This window comes from Ovis aries, chromosome 13 (genome assembly GCF_016772045.2).
Source record: "Ovis aries strain OAR_USU_Benz2616 breed Rambouillet chromosome 13, ARS-UI_Ramb_v3.0, whole genome shotgun sequence".
NCBI lineage: Eukaryota > Metazoa > Chordata > Mammalia > Artiodactyla > Bovidae > Ovis > Ovis aries.
Genome location: NC_056066.1, coordinates 23,113,928 through 23,128,733, shown reverse-complemented (window position 1 = coordinate 23,128,733; position 14,806 = coordinate 23,113,928). Strand labels below are relative to the sequence as shown.

The following is a 14,806-nucleotide window of genomic DNA, read 5'->3' as shown; positions in this document are numbered from 1 at the left end:
TTTCAGTTCTCACATCCTTGATGGGCAGAAAAAGGCAGTGTGGTAGCTTTTGACTGCCTTCCTGTTCATGATCTACCACAGAGAATCTGATTTTTGTTTTCATTTTTATCTTGAATTGGTAGCAGTGAGCGTCAGTAAAAGCTCTCATTCTTCACTTTCAAAGGTATAACTGGTTCCTGTGTGTCACCACTGAACGTTTCCATCAGGTCGAAATGACTTATTCGTGACCAAAGTCTTCTCTCCCCTTCAGTATTTCCCAGAGTTGGCTAGATTCATGTCCACTGAATCAGTGATACTATCTAACCGTCTCATCCTCTGTCACTCCCTTCTTCTTTTGCCCTCAATCTTCCCCAGCATCAAGGTCTTTTCCAGTGAGTCAGTTCTTGACATCAGGAGCCCAAAGTATTGGCGCTTCAGCTTCAGGATCAGTCCTTCCAATAAATATTCAGGATTGATTTCCTTTAGGACTGACTGGTTTGATCTCTATGCTGTCCAAGGGACTCAAGAGTCTTCTGTAGCACCACAGTTCGAAAGAATCAATTCTTCAGTTCTCAGCCTTCTTTATAGTCCAATTTTCACATCCATACATGCTAGGAAAAACCGTAACTTTGACTATACGGACCGTGTTTGGCAAAGTTTGATGTCTCTGCTTTTAACAGGCTGTCTAGGTTTATCAGTGCTTTCCTTCCAAGGAGCTCCTGTCTTTTAATTTCATGTCAGCAGTCACTATCTGTAGTTATGTTGGAACCCAAGAAAATAAAATCTGTACTGCTTCCACTTTTTCCCCTTCTATTTTCCATGAAGGGATGGGACCAGATGCCATAATCTTAATTTTTTGAATGTTGAGTTTTAAGCCAGTTTTTTCACTCATCCTTTCACTCTCATCAAGAGGCTCTTTAGTTCTCTTCACTTTTTGCCATTGGAGTGTTGTCATCTACATATCTGAGGTTGTTGATATTTCTCCCCACAATCTTGATTCCAGCTTGTGCTTCATCTAGCCTGGCATTTTGCATGATATACTCTGCCTAGAAGTTAAATAAGCAGAGTGACAACATAGCCTTGTTGGACTCCTTTCTCAGTTTTGAACCAGTCCATTGCTCCACATCTGGATCTAATTGTTGCTTCTTGACCCACATGCAGTGTTCTCAGGGGACAGGTAAGGTGGTCTGATATTCCAATCTCTTTAAGAATTTTCCACAGTTTGTTGTTCCACGGTCATAGGCTTTAGCATAATGAATGAAGCAGAAGTAGATGCTTTTCTGGAGTTCTCTTGCTTTCTCTATGATTCAATGAATGTTGGCAATTGGATCTCTGGTTCCTCTGCTTTTTCTAAACCCAGCTTGTGCATCTGAAAGTTCTCAGTTCATATACTGCTGAAGTCTAGCTTGAACGATTTAAGCATAACCTGACTTGCATGTGATTTAAGCATAATCAACTTCCCTGGTGGCTCAGACAGTAAAGCGTCAGCCTCCAATGCCAGAGACCCGGGTTCAATCCCTGGGTTGGGAAGATCTCCTGGAGAAGGAAATGGCAACCCGCTCCAGTATTCTTGCCTGGAAAATCCCATGGACAGAGGAGGCGGGTAGGCTACAGTCCATGGGGTCACAAAGAGTCGGAGCGACTGTGACTGAGCGACTTCACTTTCTTTCTTTCTTGACTTGCATGTGAAATGAGCGCAATTGTATGGTAGTTTGAACATTCTTTGGCATTGCCCTTCTTTGGGATTGTAATGGAAACTGCTACTGAGAAACATAGGCAAATTCAAGTCCTTTGGTCTCTCCCAAGATACTGAGATGACAGGTGACAAAAGAGGGAAAAAAAGAGAGCATGAGAAAAATTAATAATTAACAGCAAAACAATAAAATTTTGGTCTTCCTCTACTAGAAATAAAAAATATTCATGATTCTCATCAAGTTTCACACAAAATCTCCCTGGTTTTACCTTAAATGGGTTCAGAGGTAGAAAAACACAAGTCATCAGAAATGAATGTACTCAGAGCTGACAACACATCAATTTGGAGTTTTCTATAAGTCACATTTCTCTCTCGTAAGTGTGTCTTCTACCTGAGAGGTGACTGATAAACTTTGTTCAGCTCTTTAAATCATGTTTTCAAAGGCAAGCGTGCTTCAGACACTGAACCTTTAGGCTTCATGATCAAAGAGGAAGATATATCTGAATGCCAAAGTGGACTCCTGAAGTTAAGGTAAAAAAGACATTCCTGAGAAAATATTAAGATATTAACGCACTATTTAAAACCTGCCTTACCACACACCTTACCTTTAAGGGAGCCCTGTGTCCTGTATTGTCCCTGAAAATGTACTTGTAATGCTGGCACAAGGAGAGGGTTAAATGCTCATCCACAGTCTATTCCTTATCATAGTGAATACTAGTAGCTTCAAACGATTGAGAAAAAAAAAGATGATTGAAATAGAATGATGGAGAATTCTCCCGCATTCCAGTGGTTAGGACTCCATGCTTTCATCTCACTGCTGTGGGCCCAAATTCAATCCCTGGTCATGGAGCTAAGATCCCACAAGCTCACCTTCTGGCCAAACGTAAAAAATCGAAAAATATAATGAGGATAGAAATAGTTGGATCTTTTGTAACAGCTGAGAGTACAGTTTCCTGTGCAGCCTTTTAGACGTTTCCAGGTTTAAAATCCAGTGAGAAGTGTCTAGATTAAATCTGGTGTGTTGCAACCTTAATTCATGTTTATAGCATATTAACATTATTTGATCCAATTAGGAATTAAGATCCTCTGTCATCTAATTCTCTGGAGGTTTTTGCTTATCTGTTTTTATACCTGTAGAACACATAGACTGTAGTGAGAGGAGATGGGGGAAGGAGAAATTCGTTTATGCAAAACTTACGTGATGGTGAGTGCTCTTTTTCCTAAAATAATGAAAACAAACAGCAGTTTTTTTTTCTTTTGATAACTTGTGAATTAGGAGTATTTCTGGATAGGAGATCTATACTCATTGGTGTGACATCTTTTTCGAAATTAATGAATGATGAAATGGTGACAGTTCTTTTTTAAAATCAGGTTTTTAAAAGTGCTTGTTATTTGCATTATTTGTAAAATATTTCAGGATGTTTACTTGTGAGTATATATGCATATAAGTAAAGGATTTAAAAGATCCTTTCAGCCATGACAAAGAAATTAGCCTAGCTAAAGACTATTTTTTAAACCACACCCCTGTGCCTAACAGCAAAATAGAAAATACATTTGTATGTGTACAGAAAAGTGATTTTCTGCATTTCAGTGGGATGGAAGTGTAGGAATTTTAACTGAAATCTAAGTTGAGCTTATCCTCAAATTTCAGAAACATTTTCAGGGACAAAAGAAATTTATGTAAGAAATGTAGTTTGGTATGCCTCAGAAACAATCTCCTCTTGTTCTGAATAAAATAGCTTTGGACTATTGTTTGCTAAACAATTATTTCTCTTTTGGACAAAGCTTGAGTTGCCTGTTGGCTTTCATTTTTTAGAAAGTGCATTTACACATGCTTGAAATAATCTTTTAGGCTAAAGAATGTAACTCACCAGGAAAACATGACTAATTCAGCATATCAGATAAAAAGGCTCAGAAACAAGTCACTCTAAAGTTTTGGAACAAAATGTGTTTTAGAAGTAGGGGAGGGAAGGAGAAATTAACCTAGAAGATTAGATACTAAAAGTGCAGTTAACCCCTTGCAACAATATAAATTTATATTCCTAACTTCCTATATTCCTAGGCTTCCCTTGTAGCTCAGTCGGTAAAGAGTCAGCCTGCAATGCAGGACACCGGAGTTTGATCCCCAGGTCGGGAAGTTCCCCTGGAGAAGGAAATGGCAACCCACCCCAGTATTCTTGCCTGGAGAATCCCATGGACAGAGGAGCCTGGCAAGCTACAGTCCATGGGGTCACAAGGGTCAGGCACAACTTAGCGTTTAAACCACCACCACCACCAGCTTTCACAAGTTGACTCCTGGCATGCCACCTCCCAGCTGTATTAACCTGGCACGTCCTCCTGTAGACCCGCAGAATGGAGCTCAGCCAGACCCCTGCTTCCTTGTAAACTATGGGCCACGGGGGCGCTGAGGTGTCGTCTCTTTCCATAGGGCGCCCCCTGCAGGACTGCAGTGTCCAGTGTCAGAACTGGGTGTGTGATGTGGGTGCTAACATAGGGCTTCTCAGCACAGAGGAGTCGGTAACTGCCTCTTCTTATGGTGCAAGGGCAGCTGCTTAATGTCTCTGCTGAGTTATTTAACTTTATTTCTCATCTGCCCAGTGAGAATAGTCCTACATCATTGTTATGAGGGAAATAGCAGGTATCTAAGAAAGTACTGGGGGTAGGGACAGTTTTTAAAATCGGCTCTTGCCCTGGCTAAATGAATACTGTATGGTATGCCCACCTCCGGTAGCATGAATATGTGAGGATTAAGTTTCCTCCTTAGTAGTGACCGCTAAGGGCTTCCCAGGTGGCACTAGTGGTAAAGAACCCGCCTGCCACTGCAAGAGTCAGAAGAGATATGGGTTTGATCCTGGGTCAGGAAGATTCCCTGGAGGAGGGCATGACAACCCACTCCAGTATTCTTGCCTGGAAAGTTACCATGGGCAGAGGAGCCTAGCAGGCTACAGTGCATGGGGTCTCAAAGAGTGGACACAACTGAAGGGACTTAGCATGCGCGTGCGCACGCACACACACGCACACACACACACACACACACACACACACACACACACACACACACACACACACCGCTAAATGCTCTGAGCAGCAGAGGATGCACTGGCTCCTGGGGGCAGGGTTGGGGGAGCAGATGGGGAGAGGATTCATGCTGAGGTTTGACAGGAAACAACAAAATTCTGTAAAGCAATTATCCTTCACTTAAAAAATAAAATGTAAAAAGATCCCTGGGGACTTTTTAATTCTCCAGAATAAAACACACAGCCAAATTCCTGTTTGCCGCCACAGGGCTAATAGATAGGGTATAATCCACGCATTTTGAAAAGTTCCCCATAGAATGATAGACTCCAATTATTTTTGATCACACATCATGTGGGTGAAATTTAGGCATGCTAACATGTATGAAAAATGGTAAGATTAAATATTTTAAAGTAATTTTAATATAAAAGTCTTTTGCCCTCATTACAAATGATGATTACAAATATTTTCTTGGGTTCCAAAATCACTGAAGATGGTGACTACAGCCATGAAATTAAAAGATGCTTGCTCCTTGGAAGAAAATCTATGACCAACCTAAGACAGCTTATTAAAAAGCACAGACATTACTTTGCCAACAAAGATCCATCTAGTCAAAGCTATAGACACAGCATTCCAACAGTCGTGTATGGATGTGAGAGTTGGACCATCAAGAAGGCTTTGCATGGAAGAATTAATGCTTTTGAACTGTGGTGTTGGAGAAGACTCTTGAGAGTCCCTTGGACAGCAAGGAGATCCAACCAGTCCATCCTAAAGGAAATCAGTCCTGAATATTCATTGGAAGGACTGATGCTGAAGCTGAAGCTCCAATACTTGGGCCACCTGATGCGAAGAACTGACTCATTGGAAAAGACCCTGATGCTGGGAAAGATTGAAGGTAGGAGAAGAATGGGATGACAGAGTTTATGATGGACAGGGAAGCCTGGCGTGCTGCAGTCTGTGGGGTCGCAAAGAGTCCAACATGACCGAGCGACTGAACTGAACAAATGATTAATTTTTTAGTGAGAACAGTATGCTTTGTGTATTTGAAGAAATTTTTGTTTTAATATTGATTTTTTTTAAAGCTACTTCTAAGATTCTATATATTTTGATTCTTGGGTTTTAAAAAAAATGTATTTTACACTGGAGTGTATAGTTGATTAGAGCTTCCCTGGTGGCTCCACAGTAGAGAATCCACCTCACAATGCAGGAGACAATGGTTCGATCCCTGGGTCTGAAAGATCCCCTGGAGAAGAAAATGGCAACCCACTCCAGTATTCTTGCCTGGGAAATCCCGTGGACAGAGGAGCCTGGCAGGCTACAGTCCATGGGGTCGCAAAAGAGCCAGAGGAACCAAGGAACTAAACAATGACAACCTATAGTTGATTAACAATGTTATGTTAGTTCCAAGTATACAGCAAGTGAAGTACTGATTCAGTTATACATATAGGTGTGTCTATTCTTCTGCAAATTCTTTTCCCACTTAAATTATTGCAGAATATTGAGTAGAATTCCCTGTGCTATATCCGGCAGGTCCTTGTTAGTTATCTGTTTTAAACATAGCAGTGTGTACATGTCAATCCCAAACTCCCAATCTATCCCTCCCCACTGATTCTTGGTTTTAATGGCTTTTGTTTACTGGCTGAAAACTATACTCGCAAAGATTTTAAATGTAAGTAGAAAGAGTGTATCAGTGGCCACTTTTACTAAATCCTCACATGCCTCTTCTCAGCCCATCCTGCCAGTTTCAGCTGACTTAACAACCCTTTTAGTTCACTTTCAGATGGTAAATTTTGGTGGTGGTTTAGTTGCTAAGTTGTGTCCAACTGTTACAATCCCATGGTCTATAGCCTCCCAGGCTTCTCTGTCCATGGGATTCTCCAGGCAAGAATACTGAAGTGGGTAGCCTTTTCCTTCTCTAGAGGATCTTCCCGACCCAAGAGTTGAACCCACGTCTCCTGCATTGCAGGCAGATTCTTTACCGACTGAGCTATGAGGGAAGCCCTCATAAATTTTAGCTTTCCTGAAAACTACATTTACCGGAAGCTATTGTTGTTTTTAAAGTTTCCACAACTGGATTCAAAACCCAGTAACATGAGCTTTGAAACTCTTTGGCAAGACTTCTAATAGGTGAGAATATTCTATTTCTGAGTGTTTGAGTGTGCTGATATTGGAGTTTTCAGATGACACATTTACACTGTTTTTGGCTAAAGATCACAAAACAGTGGATACATTCCCCAACATCTGTTTTCTTAGAATCCTCTCTTTTCAAAGCTTTGTTTTCTCTTAAAAAGTAGTGCTTTTCTTACATGATGTTCAGTCTCACCTTTACTTTGAAAGGAAGCTTAATGTGTGTGTGTTTGCTCAGTAGCAAGCTACTGACAGTCACCTCCGACCCTTGCAAAGGTCCAAGAATTTGGAACATTGTGTTTTTTGCAAAGGAAAATTACATGCCTCTTATTTTAAATTCCACAACTTTTGAAGTTGTGGAATACACAGTAGTTCTTTGAATATGTGGGATAATTTAGCAAATACATAATTCTAGAAACATGATAGAAACCCCTTCACTTTGATGCAACTATAAAGCCAGTCACCTAGGCTACAGAATTTCTTCTCAACCTCAAGTCTTCAGATGTTGACCAATGTTTTCTATGTGTCTGCCGGTAATATTCACTGACAAAGAAGCTCATTAGAATTTGGTGCCATATTGGTTTTTCATGTCCTTTTGGCTATTTTTACTTTAAGTGGGAATAATGAGTGGTATGAGGTTTTTGATAGCTCAGTTGATAAAAAGTGTGCCTGAAATGCAGGAGACCTGGGTTTGATTCCTGGGTGAGGAAGATCCTCTAGGGAAGGGATAGGCTCCCCACTCCAGCATTCTTGGGCTCCCTTGTGGCTCAGCTGGTAAAGAATCCGCCTGCAATGTGGGAGACCTGGGTTCGACCCCTGGGTTGGGAAGATGCCCTGGAGAAAGGAAGGGCTACCCACTCCGGTATTCTGGCCTGGAGAATTCCATGGACTCTCTAGTCCATGGGGTCGCAAAGAGTCGGACACGACTGAGCGACTGTCATTCATTCATTCATTCCTGTGGTTTTTAGCCCTTGGCTGGTGAAGGAACCTAGAAAGAAGTGTCTGTATGTTAATCATTAAATTAGTAACATTGTGTGGAGTACTAAACAGGTAATTTAGTATTACATGATGCTGAACATCACTGAAAAAACTATAGCAGTTTGATTTTGGCTGAGTGCTTAGTTTTTAAATGATGTGCCCATTTTGATAGCTGTCCTCCACCCATCAGCAGCTAATGTCTAAGGGTACAATGTCCTAAGACTCAGGGAAGTGTATTCATATCAGTTAACCAAAATGGATAGGAGTCCATATTTTAAAGTCTTCTCAGTGATTTCAGTTGTTCTTGAACTATTCTTGTCCTGTCTGACTAAATCATCCGTTCTTTGAGAGAATGTATTAATACTAGAAGCGTAGCTGTTAGTACTGCTGTATTCTTGTTAACTGGTGCTTATGTTTTTAATATTAGCTTCACTTGGTGATTTCTTTTCAGGTATCCTGTTAAGCATGGGTCCATTTATTGAGGGTTGATTTATTAATAGCTAAGTCAAGTCTAGATGGTACCTTCTGTAAATCTACCCGGATGCGGACGTGTAAAATGCAAGCCATTATACACACCAGGCATAGACAGAGCTGGGGGTGTTTTCCACTGCCAACCCCTCCAAGACGTGAGTTCCTGCCATTTCTTCAGGTTATCTTCCCTACAGTATAGAGCTCAGGACTGTTTGACATATGAACTGCTGAGGCCATATGTCAAACTGTATAATAAGTTTTGCAAAGTTTAATTTTCTTAGATATATGATAGATAGAAATGCTCCTACCTCCTTGTAGAGGAACGTGTACTCCTTACTGGGAACCATTAACTTGAAGTTATGTGATATGCCTCTGAGGTAGATACTTCTTGAGTGCTTTGGTTTTCACCTCCATCATTATTATGACAATAAATGTATGAAGAACTTTACCTCCACCCCAGGCCCCCAAACCTGCTCCTCCAGCTTTTAGGTACTTCCTGCAAGTTTCATATACAAATATATATATACATAACATTAAAAAAGAACTGAAGTGGGAATGTATTAAAGACATCTTGCTCTTTTCACTTCATACTGTTTCTTAAAGAATTATTCATAGCAGCACACACAGATATACATAATAATAATTTCCCCTGGTATTTAACCCTGTATTTCTAGGTAATAGGCTTATGCTGTTGTTTATGAATTTGTCAATTATAGATATCACCTGTTGAGTTTCTGTCCTGATCTGTGATGCTATATAGCTTTACTACACCTTTCCATTTCTCCTTTCATCCCTCCTTTTGGCTAAAATAATATACAGCTTTTGGTTGAAGTAATAAATGTTCACCTTACTATGCTGCAGGGGTTTTTGGTTTGTTTTTTGGCCACACTTTGAGGCTTGTGGGATCCTAGTTCTCCGACCAGGGATTGAACCTGTGCCCCCTACAACGGAAGCATGGAGTCCTAACCTCTGGACTGCCAGGGAAGTCTCTGCTTCAGTTACTTCAACTACTTTGTGAAGTACTGAATTTGGTGATTTAATATTATGTGATGTTGACTATCACTAAAAATTATAGACTTCATTCAGTCCTTTTCTTCCATATTAGAAACTTTCCTCCCGCATCTGCTGGTTCATTGTCATCCATTCAGATTTCAGAATGAGATGTGGGAAAACAGATTCTGAGCTCTGGGTACATGGAGTGCTCGACCTGCCGGGCTTCTACCAAAGGCGGGTGGGGAGGGCCAGCCTGTCTCTGGGGCCTTTCCTCCTGAAAGTCATGCTCCAGTGTCCCCACAGGGAGTGGCCACCAGCTGCCAGTGTGCCTGGGGCAGAGAAGAGGGTAAGGGCTGCGGTCCCAGGGGTGAGAGTGGAGATCTCCACTCCTCCAGTGCCTCAGCCTGGCCGTGCTCTGGGCCTGCTGTTCCCAGCTCTGAAGCCCCATGGCTTTGGTTCTCTAAAGAATCCATCCTGTGTCAGGGGAAGCGGGGGTCAGTGGGGAGAGCAGGGGGTTCAGGGAGGAGAGCAGTGGTTGGCAATAAGCAATGTGCTTTCTATTACCTGAACCCCAGATACCAGGCCTCTGCAATGGCGAGGGCAAAGTGGCCACAGTGCTGAGTGGCATCTTTCTCTCCTCTTTTATTAGTTAATAATCATCTTTTTTTTTTTTTTTTGTCTCTTGAAGATTCGTTGAAATTTCTCCTCTTCTATTATCGTGGGCTACAGTTTTCATTGTCATGCCTTTTTTTCCCCCACTTCATCTCAAGCTTCCTTGATTGTCATCTTAGCAGAGTTTCTGGAAGGGAAGGAGATAAAAATGCATGGTCAATTCATCATTTGACCCAGGAATCTGGGAAAGTTACATAAACTGCATAAGGGTAACCTTCCTCACATTGTTCTTCTGTGTGCACTAAAAAACTAGCTGCCCCTCTGTTCTCTTGATGGAAAGGAAAACACAGGCTCAACTCTACCTGAATCAGGAATTCAGTGCTTCCCTTCTGGAGTCTTAATATAGGTCCCAACTGCTTTTAAAAAATAAATAAATAAATAAGAGTCCTCTTTAAGAAAACAAAAATGCTGAGCTATATGTGTTCATCCCCTTCTCCGCCATCTGGTAGGCATGGCGATCTCTTGATTTTTCAGCAGATGTGGTCCCCTAGGTGTGCTGGGGAGATAGCCGTCTTCCCTACTGGACTCCTCCCTGTCTTCTCCGTAGCCAGCCAGGCCCCGCTCCTGGAAGGCTGTGGGATTTAGGGCCTCCTGCCAGAATCGCTGCCAGCACTGAGTCCTCCAGTGCCCTATGGAAGCCTCTCTTTCACAGTCCACTTGGGGGACTCTCTGTTTATGGTGACCTCATTGTAGGATGAATGTAGAGAAAGCCATCAGGAAGTATGCAATTTCTGTGGCATGTTAGATCTCTGACTGTGAAAAGTAAAGTCTGTTCATTTGTAACTTGGAAGGTCAGTGTTGCGTCCTTGCTGCTAGCTTTCCTGCCCCTCAGAGGAAGGAGGTTTGTATTCATTCTCCACTAAGTGCTGGGGTGCTATAGTTGGATGTCTTCAGTGGTGTCAGAAACCTAACTCCTGCTGGCTTAGAGGGTGGACTGATGTGTGTATCTGAGAAGGATGGCAGGGCTGGACTGGCCTTAAGATCCACTGGGTCATCTCCACGTGGCTTTTGTCTCTCTTATCCCAACCTTCCTGTGTGTCCACCTTGATGTCCCCCTGGAGACATAAGCACTGGCACGTCTCTGTTTAGCATCCCTTCCACATCTCTATGTTGATTTCAGGGAGGGCCCAAGACCCTGCCAGGCCCCTAATTATAACACTGGAGCTGTGGCTTCTCTTTCTGTGTTGTCTCCGCCCTCCTACAGCAGTATTTACACCACACTTCACGAGGTCATCTGTTTCTTACAGGAATTAAGAGAAACTCTTCCGACAGTTGTTTCATGATTCATTTCTATTTGGGAGACTGTCTTCTGTATGCCAGGCACTGGAGCTCAGGGGTGTCTGAAACACGGGAATGAGCAAAGACATCAGGCCCAAGACTGCAGGGGACGGTGGGGCCTGTTCCCAACTAGAGGGTACATCCCCACCGCTACTCAGCACCGGTGAGTGGGGCCAGGCAGAATGCCAGGTCTTTCCATTTTGCAAAGAGGAGCCAGAAATCTAAATCTGTATGTAAAGTTTCTCCAGTCTCAAGAAAATTAGTAATTATTTCAGGCATTTTCTAAATCACAGTCTAGGCTAAACAATAAATCATTTGTAATCTCTTTATCTTCTCCAATTCCCTTTTTCTTTGTATATATACTATAAAGCGAAATCAAGGGAGCTGGAGCGATTCGCTCAAGGGTTGGCTGTGATGAAGCAGCCCCAGCACCAGGGCTCTAGCTGTCTCCTGACTCCAAACAGTGTCCTTCTAAATGGACCACTTTCACGTTGTGTTCATCACCAAATTTTTCTTGAATTTTCTTTAAAGCCTGTATTACCTCTGTAGCAACCCATAAATCTTTGGTTTATTTCAGTCATTTCTTGTCAGATTCTTTGGGAGGTAAAACTTTAATGCGGCTTCATTCTTTTGGTTGAAGTTGGCCAGAGGCCAGCCAGTGAGAAACACCCACCAGAAGTGTCTGATTGAGCTTGAAGATACCAGGTTGACAGATGGTCTCCAGTAGAGTATATGTCTGTGTTACAAATTAAAGATTCTAAGCAAGAGTTTAAGTACTCCTGATGATGTTTTAATTTTAGTCAAGTAGCCATTAATCAAAAGATTGATTTAATGATCCTTGTTCAACAGAAAAATCCCCTTAAGGATATTAACTTGGGCTTTTGAGTATATCAATGCTGGAACCACAGATCTTTGTGCTCAGATTCTCATCTCTATCCAGTTTTGCTATCAGAACACTTTTATTTGGCTCATCAAAATAAAACATTCATTTTCTAGACATCTGAAGGTAGCTCACATTTCTAAAGAAGGGTTTAATTAAAATATACTTGTTTTGTCTTATCTGCACACAGAAAGATACTGACTTTTAAAATATGGTCTTAGAAAATGAGTATGATGGAGCAGGTGTTGAAAGTTGACCCCTTGCCTCAAGACAGATAAAAATATAACTCGCAAACATTTCAACTGCCTGTTTTTTCCTGCCTCTATAATTGGTTCTAATTTGCCATGCCTGCCCCTTTGAAACCTCAGAACTTTCAAATTGCTCTTCAATTTACAATCTAAGTTGTAGTGAGAGCCACACCATTCCAAGAGGAGGCTTTGTGCTAGAATCATCAAGACATGAGCTTTGAAAATTCTGTATTATTTCAGCCTATATTTGTTACAAGATTACAAAATTATTTCCAAATAAGAGCCAATATTTGTTAATATATATATTAATATATGGAATAAGAAAATAGATATCAGATAGTAAAAATCAGATACAACTTTTAGGTGATCTTCCCCCACGACCACAAACTTGCTAAGAAAATTAGTAGAGACAGTAAGAAAAAAGGTATAGTGCCTCTATCATATTCTTTGTTATTAGAATGTTAGATTGCTACCACCATCATAAAATATGAACTTAAGTATATAAATTGGGGCAATGTCCCCATTTTATAAATAAATTGATGTAATACAAACAGTTCTTAGAAAGCTTGTTTAGAAGGTACTTGAACGGGGTGGTTATAGGTATTGCACCTAATTTGGGCAAACTGTATACTATAGGCAGTCTACCTAATTTCTTTCTTTAAAAAAAAAAAATCTTTATTTTACTTTTTAACTGGGTGTTTTTAATTTTTATTTATTTATTATTTATTTATTTTGGCCATACCAAGAGGCATGCAGGATCTTAGTTCCCCAACCAGGGATCAAATCCATGCCACCCCACTCCCTTCTCCCACCACTGCAGAGAGTGTGAAAGTCCTAACCCCTGGACTACCAGAGAAGTCCCTACCTAATTTCTTAAAGTTTATTATTTTAACCCTCAATGTTATTATATCTCTTTACTTCCTGGCTCCCTGCAAGCTCTCGCTCCCCACCCTTTCCAGAAACAGTGAGGTCTGGACAAGAGCATGAAGAGACTTGTACAATCTCTGTGACCTATTCTGGGTCACATTATGGAAAACATTTTCTTAGAAATGTGCCTGAGGCCATTTTGTACACCTTTGGGGGAGAACCAGGGAAAGTTCCAATTCACATTTAAACGGCCCCTGCACTAGACTGTCCAGCTGTGATTTGTCCCAGTCCATCCTGGAACACCCTTAACTCTTATCTCTCCGTGGTAGTAATTTCAGTTTTCGACTCATTCACTTTCTAAAGCCAATGAACTCTAGGGCAGAAATGTGCAGAGTAAATTATTGGGTGGGAGGAATCCTATGCTTATCAACCAGAGAGTCACAAAGGAATTTGTTTTAAAGGATGAGTCCAGTAAGTGGAAAGAATCTATTTTCAGACACTGATATGAGAGGAGGGGGGGAAAGAGGCTTTTTTGTTTTGTTATCATTAATGGTGAATTTGTATCCCTTTCTAAAGTTGTAAAGTCAGGATCCTTTTGTAGAAGCTGAAGCAATCGCAAAACTTGTTAAGTCTAGGGGATCTGGTATGACATAATTATTGTTTGGCTTCCCTAAGAAATCAATTAAAGTTAAAATAGTATCCAGAATTACATTCGTGTCAAGTCACGCACTGCAGTTCTTTTACCCCTTGGGTCTTTACTGATCTTGAATTCTGTGTGCTTATCTGGCCTGTTCTCATTGTTCAGCCTATTGACTTGATTGTTATTATAGTTGAATTGTGTTTTAAAATATGCACTCATATTTAAGTGGTAGGAAATGTTCGGGAGATAAACTAAGCCCTCTTCAATCTGTGTCTTGAGATTTTGAGGAGGAATAAATAGGCCTTTTAAGATAATTCCCACTCCTGTCACGTCCAACTTGCCCCAGTCTGTGATGTGTTCTGCCCACCAGCACGCATACCTCCATACCCAGCACCATGCCCTGTGGCTTCATGTTCTGGGCACCTCTTTCATCTGAATATGGCCTAATTTGTGGTAAATTGTCTATTATAATCAGATTAAATATCTCAATGTCTATACTACATGTGTGAGATTTCCTCATCTGTGTTTTTTCAGTCCTTTTTGTTTAAGCTTGCCTGAATGAAAACCAATAGAATTCTGTATTCATCTGGGGACACAGTGTTTAGAGTGAAATACATCTAAATTAATGAAGTGTCATTAATAATGCCTCACAATTTGTAAACATATTTTTGACTCAAAAAAAAAAAAGCTGTATGAATTAGTGAAGTTGATGTTTCAAATGTTTCAGTGTGGAAACGCTGTGTGGGGACATGTCTGTATACCTTTCCTTTAGAACCATTACCAGCTGGGTCTCACTTATTTATTTCTTGTCCAGTAATTGTGCATTATTCTCATTTTTGCAGCTTACCTGCAACTTGGTTTTCTTGCCAGTACGAATTCAGTGTTAGATCTGCAGGAATGACACCCATTGCAATCAGCAGATTTAATCCACAAAACAAATAAGAAAACATACTTTACAGTGTCAG

The 14,806-nt window shown here is 41.0% G+C and overlaps 1 protein-coding gene across 5 annotated transcripts in view; it reads left to right on the top strand.

The window, feature by feature from the left end:
• The window catches only part of PIP4K2A (phosphatidylinositol-5-phosphate 4-kinase type 2 alpha), a 181,839-nt gene that overhangs the window by 83,632 nt on the left and 83,401 nt on the right, over nucleotides 1-14,806 (top strand). For 3 of the 5 annotated variants that reach the window (XM_060397332.1, XM_060397333.1, XM_060397331.1), the window contains one exon: nucleotides 1-14,806. This exon is cut by the window's left edge. The exons of the other annotated variants lie outside the window; for them this stretch is intronic. The gene's annotated coding sequence lies outside the window, so the exon portion shown is untranslated. 5 annotated transcript variants of the gene reach the window in all.